At 40.3% G+C, this 13,789-nt stretch overlaps 1 long non-coding RNA gene across 1 annotated transcript in view; it reads right to left on the reverse strand.

The window, feature by feature from the left end:
• Positions 1–2,842: 2,842 nt before the first annotated feature.
• The window catches only part of LOC132803461 (uncharacterized), a 466,094-nt gene continuing 455,147 nt past the window's right edge, over positions 2,843–13,789 (reverse strand). Inside the window, exon 4 of the long non-coding RNA XR_009638727.1 lies at positions 2,843–2,957. This is a non-coding gene — a long non-coding RNA (uncharacterized LOC132803461). The remainder of the gene's footprint in view (positions 2,958–13,789) is intronic.

Raw genomic sequence — 13,789 nt, forward strand, 5'->3', positions numbered from 1 at the left:
CGGTGGCCGGCGCGTGTAGCTTATGGGTGGCCGGAAAAGATAAACACAGGAGAGAGAGAGAGACGGCCGGTGGGAGAAAATGAAGGAGAAGGAAGAAGAAGGAGGAAGAAGAAGAGAGATGGCCCCCGTGGCCTTTTTCCCACGTGGGGAGAAGAAAAGAAAAAGTAACAGAAAATGAAAAAAATAATAAAATAAAATAAAAATAATTAAATAATATTAATAATAATATTATTCTTTAGAATAATAATAAAATAATATGATATAGTATTAAAATAATATTACACGTTCAAAAATAATATAGGTCCATAACTTTCACACGTGGCACATCGTTACACGTTCAAAAATAATATTAAAATAATACAGTATTTGAAAAACTTTATAGGTCCATAACTTTCAAACCACATGTCCAAATCGGACGTGCCGCTAGTCTACGGACTCGTATCGACAAGCACTTCACAACCATGCATGAGTCAAAGCTCAACCTTGCATGAATAAAAAGTCAACTCCGGCACCCCTTGGACAGTTTGGACCTCAACTTGTTTTGTTCATAACTTTCAAACCGTAGTTCCGTTTTCAACGTGCTACTAGTCTACGAACTCGTGCCAACGTGTACTTCGTAACGGTATCTCAGTCAACCTAGAATTCCAACCAGGTCAAAAAGTCAACTTTTGACCCCTTGATCAACGGTCAAAGTCAACAGTCAACAGTCAACCTCGATCAACGTGCAAAAATTCCGACATGGTTCGGGACGGGGTGTTACACGGCACCCGGGGGGTTATACACAAACGTTAACCAAAATTGACAAGTAATATACCGAATCGATGCTTGAGGGACGAGGATTACAAATCCGGTCTTACTTCCCGGAGATCGGACCGGTGGTGGCCGGAATATCGCTGGAAAGCTTTCGGGATTCAACTCTTCGATTCTCTCAATCCGTCGTGAACTGGCGGAAAAGGACCCCGGATTTGGATTCAGGAGGTTGGAATTAGTGGAGAGGGACCGGCGGTGCAACTGGGTACTCGCCGAAACAGTGACTTCCGGCGAGCCACGGCGGTCACCGGCAACCGTCACCGGCGGCGGCGCGTACGGTGGCCGTTGGCTGAGATTTTTGGTGGTTTTGTAGATCGAGGGGAGAGGATTCTAATGGGACCGGCGGTGAGGCAAACGGAGGCCGGACGACGGAGAAATCGGGATTTGAAGATTTTTGGCGCCTCGCCGGAAAACGCTCCGATCTCGGCCCGTCGGAGGTCCAGTGGCCATGAAATTTGGTGGGCTGGCAGAACATGAGGAGGTGGTGAGGGGTGGCTGGAGCGTATGGCTTGAAAATGGCCGGAAAGGGGTCAAACGACGGTGGCCGGCAGTGGAGGGGAAAAATCACCGCCGAGCTTCGCCGCCTCGATCCGAGCGCATCCGGCGGCCGGCGGTCGTGAGATTCTGGGGTTTGGCCAAAAATGGGGAGGGGGTCCCATCTGGCCGGGGTGTGTAGCCCTCCGGTGGCCGGACGGTGGCCAACCGGTGGTGGCCGGTCGTTTCTCTCTCTCCCTCTCTCTCTCTCCTCTCTCTCTTTCTCTCTCTTCCCTGGTGTTTTTGCCAAATAAAAGCCACCATGGTGACACTGTTCATCCACGTGGACCAATCAGGTGACGACAAGTGGCATTTCACTGTTCATCAATTCAAAAACATTAAAATATTACGGTATCCGGCAAACTTCACCCGTCCATACCTTTTTAACCGTATGTCCAAATTAGGCGTGCCACTAGTCTGTGAACTCGTATAGACGAGCACTTTACAACCATACCAAAGTCAAAGCAAAATTCTACAACCATAAAAAGTCAACTCCCAGCACCTTTTGGACAGTTTGAATCTCGACTTGTTTTGCCCATAACTTTCAAACCGTAACTCCATTTTCAACGTGCTACTAGTCTATGAACTCGTGCCAATGTGTACTTCATAATGGTATCTCAGTCAACCTAGAATTCCAACTGAAACAAAAAGTCAACTTTTGATCCCTTGATCAACGGTCAACGGTCAAAGTCAACAGTCAACCTCGGTCAACGTGCAAAAATTCCGACATGGTTCGGGACGGGGTGTTACATGAAACAACTCCAAGCTTTTCCCTCAAATAATTGAACCTTTCTCTTGGTAAAGACTTGGTAAATATATCTGCAATTTGTTCTTTGGAAGCACAATATGACAAGTCTACAATTCCATCTTGCAAGGCCTCTTTGATGAAGTGGTACCTCCTGTCAATGTGCTTGGTTTTCTGGTGGAAGACTGGATTCCTAGTGATGGCAATGGCTGAGGTATTATCACAGTATAGAGGTGTAGCTTCCACTTGCATTTCACCAAAATCTTCCAACATAAACCGAAGCCAAATTGCCTGTGCAGTTGCTTCTGAGGCACTTATATATTCTGCCTCGGCTATAGAAAGTGCTACACAATTTTGTTTAATTGAGGCCCATGAAAACACTCCATTTCCAAAACTAAAAGCATATCCAGATATGCTTTTCATATCATCCACAGAACCACTCCAATCACTATCATAATATCCCACCAGAACAATTTGTTTTCCCTTGCCATATTCTATTACATAGTGTCAGGACCCATCCAGAACTCCTTCCCCGGAACCCTAGACAGGCCTGATCCCAGGGAAACCCTACCGGACCCTCCAACGGAAAATCCGACAGAGCCTCCCCTAAGGGATTTACTTACCACAAATTACCTGCACTGGAAACACACTTCTAAAAACATCCCCTTATTCCTCCCACAAATTACAAATTGATTCCACAAATTGCAGCACTTCAAATAAAAACAGCAGCAACCCAGTGCATAAATAACAACCACACGTCCAATACAGTATACAGAGCATTTTACAGTTACATGCGGAATTTATAAAATGACAGATACGGAAATAATACATGATAGAGAGGAGAAAAGGGAAGAAAAACTTCTTGAACCTTCGGCAACGAACTGATACGTTGGGCTCGCCCGGACAATCAACGTCTCCAACCTGGACCTAGGGGAACGAAATTTAAGAGTGTGAGATGCTAATCATCTCAGTGAGTGACCCTATCTACTATACAATATAATACCACGGTAATACAGTAGATAGATAATAATTAATTGGAAAATAATAATTTCTCTCAAAACCCTTACAATTCTCTCAGTTGGAAAAGTTCCCCTTTTAAAACATTTTTACCAAACCCGATGTACGTACTCCCTGAAAACCAAGACATCAAATAATTTAATAACAACAAACAAACAAATAAATACCCCAAATATAAATAAAATGTAATAAATTAGTAAATAATTTTAGAACACCTTTGGGGTTTAAAATATTATTTGCAATTTACACCGACGCACCACATCATATACCGGTGATGCCCTCCGATACCCAGCGTCCTGAGCACCGACTGGCGGGGGGGTTAAAGAGAGAAACCTGCAACGGTCACTTCGGCGTCCGGACAGTACCGCTGCTAAAACCATCAACCCGGCCAAGGAGGGGGGCGGCTGTGCACAACAATAACCTTGCCTGCCCACGGTCCAATGGCAACTCACGGGTGAAGTAATAACCGCACGCTAAACCACATAATAACCGCGTGCTACCACGTGTCAATACACCATACACCAGAACACCAATATTGTATGAGTGCGTCTAAAAATAAACATTAATAACCAACCGTACCGTTTTTCCAAAAACCACCGTGGGAAGTATACCAAATTTTCACAAAACACCATCCCACATATTTTAATTTAATAACCCGGTACGAAACATTGATAACCAACAAACCACAATTTTCTCGAAGTACGAGATGAAACCATAAAAATACAGCGGGCATAATTTATAAAATTCAAACCAATATTTTCGTAAAATATTTAACCCAATTATGCCCGGAAAATCAAATTTAAAACCGCGTACAAATACTACCAAAATACACCTTGCTCATGCATAATAAATTAAACCACAATATAATTCATAAATAAACCACACCACATGAGCATAATTTAAATACCAAATTAAATACCAATTAAATATAATTAATTGCCCAAAATAATTTTTGAAGGTGGGTCACTCACCTGGAGCATGCAAATCAACTAAGATCCTCCTCGGGATCAACTCCACTACTCGCGCGTGCACCTAAACAACCACAGTGCACAAACCAAAAATATTAATATTTTATTCGGGTAATTCCCAAATGGATACCCGGGGAGCGAACACCAAACGATATCTAAGGGTTACGAGTTATATACCGAATCGAAGCTCGCGTGATGAGGATCACGGATTCGGTCTTACTTTCCGGTGATCGGACACTGCGGACTGGAGCTGGCCGGAATTTCGAGTACTCGCCGGAACAGTAATTTCCGGTGAGCCGCCGCGGTCGCCGGCAGGGGCGCGTGCGGTGGCCGTTGGTCGTGAAATTTTGCAGACTTGTAGATCTTGAGGAGAGCAACCCAACGGGACCGGCGGTGATCAAAACGGAGGTCGGACGGCGGAGAAATCACCGTTTGAAGATTTCCGGCCCCTCGCCGGAAAACGCTCCGATCCCGGCGCATCGGTGGTCCGATGGCCGTGATTTTTGGTGGGTCGGCCGGACTTGAGGAGAGGATGATGGGTGTATGGCGCGTGTGGCCGAAAAATGGCCGGAAGTGGGTCGATTTGCGGTGGCAGGTGGTGGAGGGGTAAAACTCGCCGCCGATCTTCGGAGGTCTGATCCGGGCGCGTCCGGCGGCCATTCGCCGTGAAATTTGGAGGTTTTGCCGGAAATGAGGAGGGCAAGCTTGCTGGCCGGTGCGTGTACAGTAACTCGGCCGGAAAGTTTGAAAATCTCCGGTGGCCGGCGACTCTCTCTCTCTCTTTCTCTCTCTTCCCCGAGAGTTTTAACAAATAAAAACCCCTGTGTGACACTGTTCATGCCACATGGACCAATCAGAAGCTGACATGTGGCATTTCACTGTTCCCCAACCCAAAAACATTAAAATAATACGGTATCCGGTAAACTTCAAACGTCCATAACTTTTTAACCGGATGTCCGTTTTGAGCGTGCCGCTAGTCTGTGAACTCGTATCGACGAGCACTTCACAACCATGCACGAGTCAAAGCTCATTTCCCCATAAACAAAAAGTCAACTCCGGCACCCCCTGGACAGTTTGGACTGCAACTTGTTTCGTCCATAACTTTCAAACCGTAGCTCCGTTTTTTACGTGCTACCAGTCTACGAACTCGTGGCATCGTGCACTTCACCACGGTACCCTGGTCAACTCGAAATTCCCACCGAGTCAAAAAGTCAACTTTTGACCCCCTTCGGTCAATGGTCAACGGTCAACCTCGGTCAACGTGCACGGATTCCGGTGCAATTTGGGACGGGGTGTTACACATAGTCTAAGGTACCTTTGACATACCTTAATTGTAACATCCCACATCGGTTGGAGAGGGGCAAGAAGCGGTGTTTATAAGGTTGTGGATACCTCTCCCTTCAAGACGCATTCTTGGGAGGGAAAGTAAAACCGTGAAGGGGGCTACGGCCTAGAATACCCCAAAGCGGACAATATCTCAATTGGGCCTGGGAGGCCCGGGCCAGTGGGACTGGCAGGTTAAAGAGGTGAGATCTCTAACCATTAAGACGAGTTTTGACAAAACCTTGAGGCCAAGGGGGGAGAGAGGGAGTGAACCCTGGGCCAAAGAGGACAATATCTTGATGCGGGTGGTACTGGGCTGTTACATACCTTAATACTCTTTTGGCTATACCAAGATGCTTCTTTGTGGGACAGTGCATGAACCTTGCCAGTAGACTTGCAACAAACATGATATCTGATCTTGTAGCTATCAGATATAGAACACTTCCCACTATCTTTCGATACATCTCCTCATCTGCAGCTCCACTTCCATCTTCTTTGTTGAGTTTCTCATTTGCAACTAATGGTGTGAGAACTGGATTGCAATCGGTTAAACCAAACTTGTTCAGCAATGTAGAAGTATATTTCTTCTGGTGCACGAAAATGCTGGAACTTGTTTGTATTACTCCCATTCTAAGGAAATGATGTAGCAATCCCAAATCTGTCATTTTATACCTTTTCATCATATCTTCCTTAAACCAATGCAACATTTCATCATCATTTCCTGTATACACTATGTCATCAACATATATGGCTGCAATGAGTATTCCTTTTTCTCCCCTGTTTTTTGTATAAAATGTGGCCTCACTTTGACTCTTTTGAAAACCACCCTCACTGAAATATGCATCTATCTCACTATATCAGGCTCAAGGGGCCTATTTCAATCCATATAATGCCTTGTGTAGTTTATATACTTTATCCTCATGCCCTTTAATGACAAAACCATATGGTTGTTCTACATAGACCTCCTCTTGTAGCACACTATTTAAAAAAGGCTGATTTAACATCAAGCTGGTATAATTTCCAGCTTTTGTGAGCTGCTAGAGCAATCAAGGTCCTAATAGTTTCAAGTCTTACAACAGGGGCAAAAGTTTCATTAAAGTCCACTCCTAGTTTCTGTGCATACCCTTTAGCCACTAACCTTGCTTTATTCTTCTAAATTGAGCCATCGAGATTGAGTTTTATCTTGTATACCCATTTGACACCAATTACAGGCTTATTTGCTGGTCTACTCACCAACTCCCAAGTTTTATTTTTCTCAATCATTTTCAACTCATCTGTCATTGCATTGATCCAGGACTGATCTTGTGCTGCCTCATTGTAGTCTTCAGTTTCAATGATGCAATTGTTGCATTTTGCTAGAATATCAGTCAAACTCCTCCATTTTACTGGTGTATGATCAAATTCAGCATGCATTCCACTAGTTTCAGTGTGTGTAGAATCCATGCCAATGCTCCTAGGTGTACTCGAAATGTTTCTGCTGCTGCTTGTAGTTTCTCTTGAATTATGCACATTTTGTGCTGATTTTCCTGGTGTAGATAAGCATTTTTGAATGCTGAGTTCACTTCTTTTGAGGCTTTACAACCATCCTTGGTTACTGAAATTAACCTTTCTCCAACATTTCTCTCATCTTTCTTCCAATCCCATGAATTTTCTTCATCAAACACAACATCCCTTGACAGAATCAATCTTTTAGATATAGGATCAAATATCCTATATCCCTTCTCATAGGTTCCATTGTAACACCCCATCCCAAAGTACACCGAAAATTTCTCAAATTTGACCAAAGTTGACCGGGTTTAACCGTCGTTGACTGAGAAGGGGTCAAATGTTGACTTTTTGCTTCCGATGGAATCTCACATTGATTGAGGTACCGTTACGAAGTACACATTTTCATGAGTCCATAGACTAGTAGCACGTCAAAAACAGAGCTACGGTTTGAAAGTTATGAGCAAAACAAGTTGAGGTCCAAACTGTCCAAGGGGTGTTGGAGTTGACTTTTTATTCGTGCAAAGTTGAGTTTTGACTCATGCATGGTTGTAAAGTACTCATCGATACGAGTTCATAGACTAGCAACACGTCCGATTTGGACATCTGGTTAAAAAGTTATGAACATGAAAAATTTTTCGAATACCGTAATATTTTAATATTATTTTTAATATGTGAACAGTGTCTGCCACATGTCACAATTTCAGCCAATCCCGTGAGTGAACAGTGTCACCCACGGGTGGCTTTTATTTTGGCAAAACACGAGAGCCGAGAAGAGGAGAGAGAAAGAAGGGAGGAAAGAGAGAGAAAGAGAGAGCTAGAGAGAGAAACCAACAGGCCACCACCGTTCACCCATTTCCAGCCATCGAAACAGTACATGCGCCACCTCACCTTGAAGCCCACTTGAAAACCTGCCGGCCAGCCAAAAATCACGGCCAACCGACGGCCGACGCGCCCGGATAGAGGCTTTTTCTGGTGACGGTGCCGATCACTTCAAACCTAGATTTCTCCCTGTTCCGACCTCCGTTTGCCTTACCGCTGGTCCCGTTGAGTTACCCATCAACAGATCTACCTTCCCACCAAAAATCACAGCCAGTGGCCACCGAACGCGCCACCGGCGGTGGCGGATTCCTGTGACCACGGCAGCTCGCCTAGAAATTGACTTTTCTGCGAGTTTCCAGTTGCACTGCCCCTCCTTTCCCACTAATTCTGACCCTTTGAACCCAAATCCGGTGTCCACTTTCCTCAATTCGCGACGGATTGTGAGAATTGAAGGCTTAAAATCCGTGAGCTTTCCGACCACCACGGGTCCGATCTCCGGGAGGTAAGCCTCAATCCGTGATCCTCGTTCCACAAACTTCAATTCGGTATATTACTCGTGAATTATGGTTAACGTTTGTGTTAAACCCCTCGGGTACTGGATATTATTTATCCGAATAAAATATTAATTTATTTGAGATATGTAATGTTGTTGTTCTAGGAGCACGTGTGCGTCGTGGAATTGATCCCATGGAAGATCTTGGGTTAATTACGTGCTCGAGGTGAGTGATCCACCTTCAAAATTATTTTGGGATGTTAAAATATATATATTTTGTGTTAATTGGTTATTTGAAAAATATGTTTGATGTGTTACATATTTAGTAAATTTATATTTGGAAATTCGATGCCAAAATTGAATGGAATTAAATATTTGTGCATTATAAAATATTTTGGTTTTAAGAAATTTGAGATTTTGATAATTATTATCAAATTTCATTGTCGGAATATTTCATAATTAAATATTTGATAAATATGTTTTATGTGTTTGATATTAAGAGAACTTCCATATAAATTGTATTGCTAATTTGTAATGTTTTTAATATATATTTTGGTGCCAAAAGAATATATTTGGGAATTTAAAGAAATTGTGGTTTGATTTATTTTAATTATTGCTATGGTTATTATTCAATTATTGTGCACAATTATATGAATTAATTATAGATGAAATTTATGTGGTTTTAAGGATTTGTTGATTTAAATGGATTTTGAGGATTGGAGAAAAATATTGTTTTAAAGAATTATGTTTCAAAAATATTCATGCTGGTGATACTAAAGAAAAAAATGTGGGATGTTCATTTGAAAAGTGGTATAATTCCCACGGTGAATTTTGGAAAAATTACGTATTATTTTTTTTTTATAATAAAATTTGGTTATTTGTTTTAGACGCATTCATACAGTACTGGTGTTCTGTACTGTATATGTGGATGAGCGCGCAAGTTATAATGTCTCCCGTGAGTTGCCATTGGACTGAAGGTAGGCAAGTTTGATATTGGCCATAAACGCCCCCCTCCATGGCCGGGATGACGGTTTAAGCAGCGGCGCTGTCGGGACGCCGAAGCGACCGTATGCAAGTTTCTCTCTTTTACCTCCCATTACACGGTGCTCGGGACGCTGGGTATCGTGGGACATCACTGGTATATAGTGTGGTGCGTCAAGTACCTTTCGATATTATTTCCAAATAATAATGTTTTTAAAGAGTATTTAAAATAAAAATGTATCTAATGGAATTTTTTTATAATTTATTTAATCAATGTTTCTAAAATGCATTTTACCTTGATTATTTTACTATTTAAATGGATTGGTGTTTTTAAATAAATTCTTTTATAGTTTTATCTTTTACTTCAAATAGATGATTAAATTGATTTAAGTATTTATTTTATTAATTAAATGATTTATTTTACTATTTATATTGATTTGCTGATTTTAAAGCGATTTTACTATGTTCTTACCATTCACTTTAAATTGAGGTTTTAATTTGATTTAATTATTTATTTATTTAATTGTTCAATTAATTGATTCATTCTAATTATTTTATTATTTCCTGAGTTGCCTTAATGTAAGTTTCATTAATATTTTTGTATTATTTGTTTATGACATTTATTAATCATTTAGTAATTGTTACGAAATTATTTTTATTCTATTTCTATTTTATTTTCATTATAAATTTTGGATCCTTGATCTATTATATTTTATTTGATATTTAGTTAACTAATTGTTTCCTTGGTTTTCGGGGAATACAAATAACAGGTTTTGCGAAAATGTTTTAAAAGGGAAATTTTTCCAACGGAGTACATGGTGAGGGTTTTGAGAAAAAATATTATTTTCAATTTATTATTCTTTACTTGCTTATTTATTCTTAATCAATCAATTGCGCTATAATTATTATTACTGTTATAATTATACAGTAGATAGGATCACTCACTAAGATGATTAGCATCTTATATTTTTAAATTCCGTTCCCCTAGGTACAAGGATTTGGAGACGTTGATCGTTCGGGACGAGTTCGACGTCTCAGTTCATTGCCGAAAGTCCAAGAAGCATTTCTTCCCTTTTTCCTCTCCATCTTGTATTGCTTCATTATCTGACATTGAATAAATTTCATATTTATTTTTATAATGCTCTGTATACTGTATTGGACACATTTTATTAAATACTGCATTAATTCCTGTTATTATTTTGGAGTGCTGTAAATTTGTGGAAACAAATTGTAGTAATGTGGGAGGAATAAGGGGATGTATATAGAAGTGTGTTTTCAATGCAGAAAATTTGTGGTAAGTCCAACCCTTAGGGGAGGTTCGGCCGGATTTTCCATTGGAAGGTCCGGTAGGGTTTCCCTGGGATCAAGGCTTGTCTAGGGTTCCGGTGAGGAATTTTGGATGAGTCCTGACATCCATAGCCAACAAAGATTCCTTTTACACTTTTGGAATCCAACTTTTGCCTTGTCTCAGCTGGTACATGAACATAACAAATGGATCCAAAAATTTTCAAATGTCCTACACCAGGTTTTCTTCCACTATAAGCTTCAAAAGTTGTCACACCATTCAAAGCTTTAGTGGGGCACCTGTTTAAAAGATACACAGCTGTATGAACAACTTCTCCCTACAAATAATAGGGCATTTGTTTATCATGTAACATGGACTTGGCCATTTCAACAACCACTCGATTCTTCCTTTCAACCATCCCATTCTGTTGAGGAGTGTAGGCCACTGTCATTTGCCTTTGAATTCCCTCAGATTCACAGAATTTTATAAACTCTGCAAATAGAAATTCTCCTCCTCTATCACTCCTTAAACATTTAATTTTAAAACTACTTTGCAGCTCAACCATTTCTTTGAATTTCTTAAAACAAATAAAGGCTTCATATTTGTTTCTTAGAAAGTACACCCAAACCATGAGTGTACAATCATCTACAAATAGCATAAAATACCTATTTTCAACAAGTGTCTCTCTCTGCATTGGTCCACATAAATCAGTATGAACTAGTTGTAGTGGCTTATTTGCTCTCCATGCACCATTCTTTTGGAAAACTTCTCTATGCTGCTTTCCAAATTGGCAACCTTCATAAACCTTCATCATTTCTCCAAGCTTTGGTAATCCCAAAACCATATCCTTCCTATTTAGTTCAAACAAAGCATTCAAACGAAGATGTCCCATTCTTTTGTGCCAGGTTTCCACACTAAACTCAGCTTGAACTCTTAATGCAACCTGCTCACCTGATGTCATAGTTAGTGGATAGCATCGATTTGTCTTTGCTTTGACTTTCACAACCAGATTTTCCAATGTAGGTCTCTCATACACATGACACATTCCACCACCAAATATCAGATAATAGCCATGTTCATCCATTTGACCAACACTCAACAGGTTTTCTTTCAAACTAAGTAAATATAGTACCTCTTTGTTATGTCTTTTTCCCTTGTCAGTGTCAATCACGAGTGTACCTTTCCCAGCTATGCTCTCTAGTGTTCCATTAGCATTTGAACCCTTCCAAATAAATTTCTCTTAACATCAATCAATAAATTGATATTTCCTATCATATGGTTGCTGCAGCCACTATCTATATACCATGCACTGCTTGTGCTTGAGCCACCAGTCTCACTAGCTGCATAAAACATATTCCCTGTCAATTCCATCTTATTTGTACAATTGGCTTTCTGCACATTCCTTCCAGTTGTACATTCCCTTGCCCAATGTCCAAACTTGTCACAATTATAGCATTTTGGCTTGCCTTTAAACCTACATTCCCCAAAATGGTATTTACCACAAGTTTTACATTGTGGTTTTGAATTGTCTTGACTACCTCCAACTTGCCATCTATTCCCCATGTGAACATTGTTTGCAGCATGTGTGTTTGTCATTTGAGCTCCATAAAACCTTTGCTGAAATTTATGTTTAGGTTCCCATTTCTTCTCTTTTAAAGACCAGGACTTTTGAAACTTAGCTACATTAGCTTGTGTTACTCCCTTGTTTTGTATTTTAGAATTCACATACAATGTAGAGAATGCTTTCTCTGTGGAATCAGTAACTTGTAGGCCAAGTCTCTGCTCTTGACTCTTCAAAATTGCAATTACTTCTTGAAATTCCACCGATGTCAAGTCCTTAGTATTTTCTATCACCAAACAGATAGGTTCATATGCTTTTGTTAAGATGATTAATACCTTTCGAACCATTCTTTCATTTGACAGTATCTCTCTAAATGTTTTCATCTGGTTTATTAGGTCATTTAGTCTTGTAAGATAATTAGACAGTGTTTCATCATCCTTCATCTTGGTGTATTCGAATTCTCTCCTTAAACTTTGCAATTTAACAGATCTTACCTGATCTCCACCATGGAATTCTTTGTGCAAGAGCTCCCAAGCTTTTTTCGAAGTCTCTGCATTTGCAATCCTTGGGAAAATTTGATCAGTAACAGCACTTTGAATAATCCCCAAAGCTTTTGCATCCTTCATGTAAAACTCCATCATCTGTTCATCATCTTCAATTGCTGAGCTTCCTTTAGCCTCTTCAATTTTCCCCTTTAGCTTCTCAAAAGAAGCAGGAATTCCTTTCTCCACGAATTTCCAAAGCCTAAAGGATTTGAAAATGATGACCATCTTGATTCTCCAAAATTCATACTTCTCACCTGAGAATATTGGGGCCCTTACTTCAAATCCAGCCATTGATGATTTGTATTTGAAGCTCTAGCCTATACTCTTCAATCGAGCTCAGATTTGCTCAAGCTCTGTTTCTTTTTTTTTTTTCTTTTTTTATAGAACACAATGCTTACTCCCAACTCAGATTCAACAAGCTCTGATACCATGTTAATGGAACTTGAAAAATTTCTATTTACTGGTGTATTTTTGTAATAAAGATGATGATAGCTTGAGAGAAAAGTTAGAGGAGAGAAAGAACGTGAGCTCAGCTTGTATATTTCATTTTCTCAATGTAACATTAAAAACAAAAATATTTTTGGCTTACATCATAAATGTAATGATTGCTAATTTGTTATAAAGCATAAATCTGTATTTTCTCTCTCTCACACTTTCACGCACTCACATTTTCTTTCTTCTAGTTAGTTCTATTACATGTGGCATATGAGCCACTATGAAATACACCTGTTAAGCCTCATTTATCCACATTTGCATTAGTCTCCATGTCAGCACAGCAGGTTATATTCCAACACACCAAACATTGGAACGACGTAGTCTCTATAGACAGGAATATATTGACCACCACTCTAGTAAATTATGTCTACTCTTTCCTCATCAGTTTGATTCGCTATGAAAATGAGAAAAACCCGATCACCCGTTTGGTTTATCTCTGGTTGAATCTCGCAAAAGTTAAGTCTTAGCAAGTAATAAAAGCTGGTATTCACAGGAATTCCCACGTTAGCTCATAGCTCTTGATTGAAGCTCTATCTTTGTTCCCTATAGACCTGGCGGTCTGATAGACCATAGCTGGTGCAGTGTAAGGTGGAATAATTTTGAAGCTGAGGTTATGGGACAAATCAACGGGCAAAACACTGTATCCCGGCACCATCAAGTAGTCATCTTCCGTTTCCCAAGTCCGGAACATACCAGTATCATCATGCGGAGATATGAAACTTCCC

The sequence above is a fragment of the Ziziphus jujuba genome, chromosome 4, assembly GCF_031755915.1.
Source record: "Ziziphus jujuba cultivar Dongzao chromosome 4, ASM3175591v1".
NCBI lineage: Eukaryota > Viridiplantae > Streptophyta > Magnoliopsida > Rosales > Rhamnaceae > Ziziphus > Ziziphus jujuba.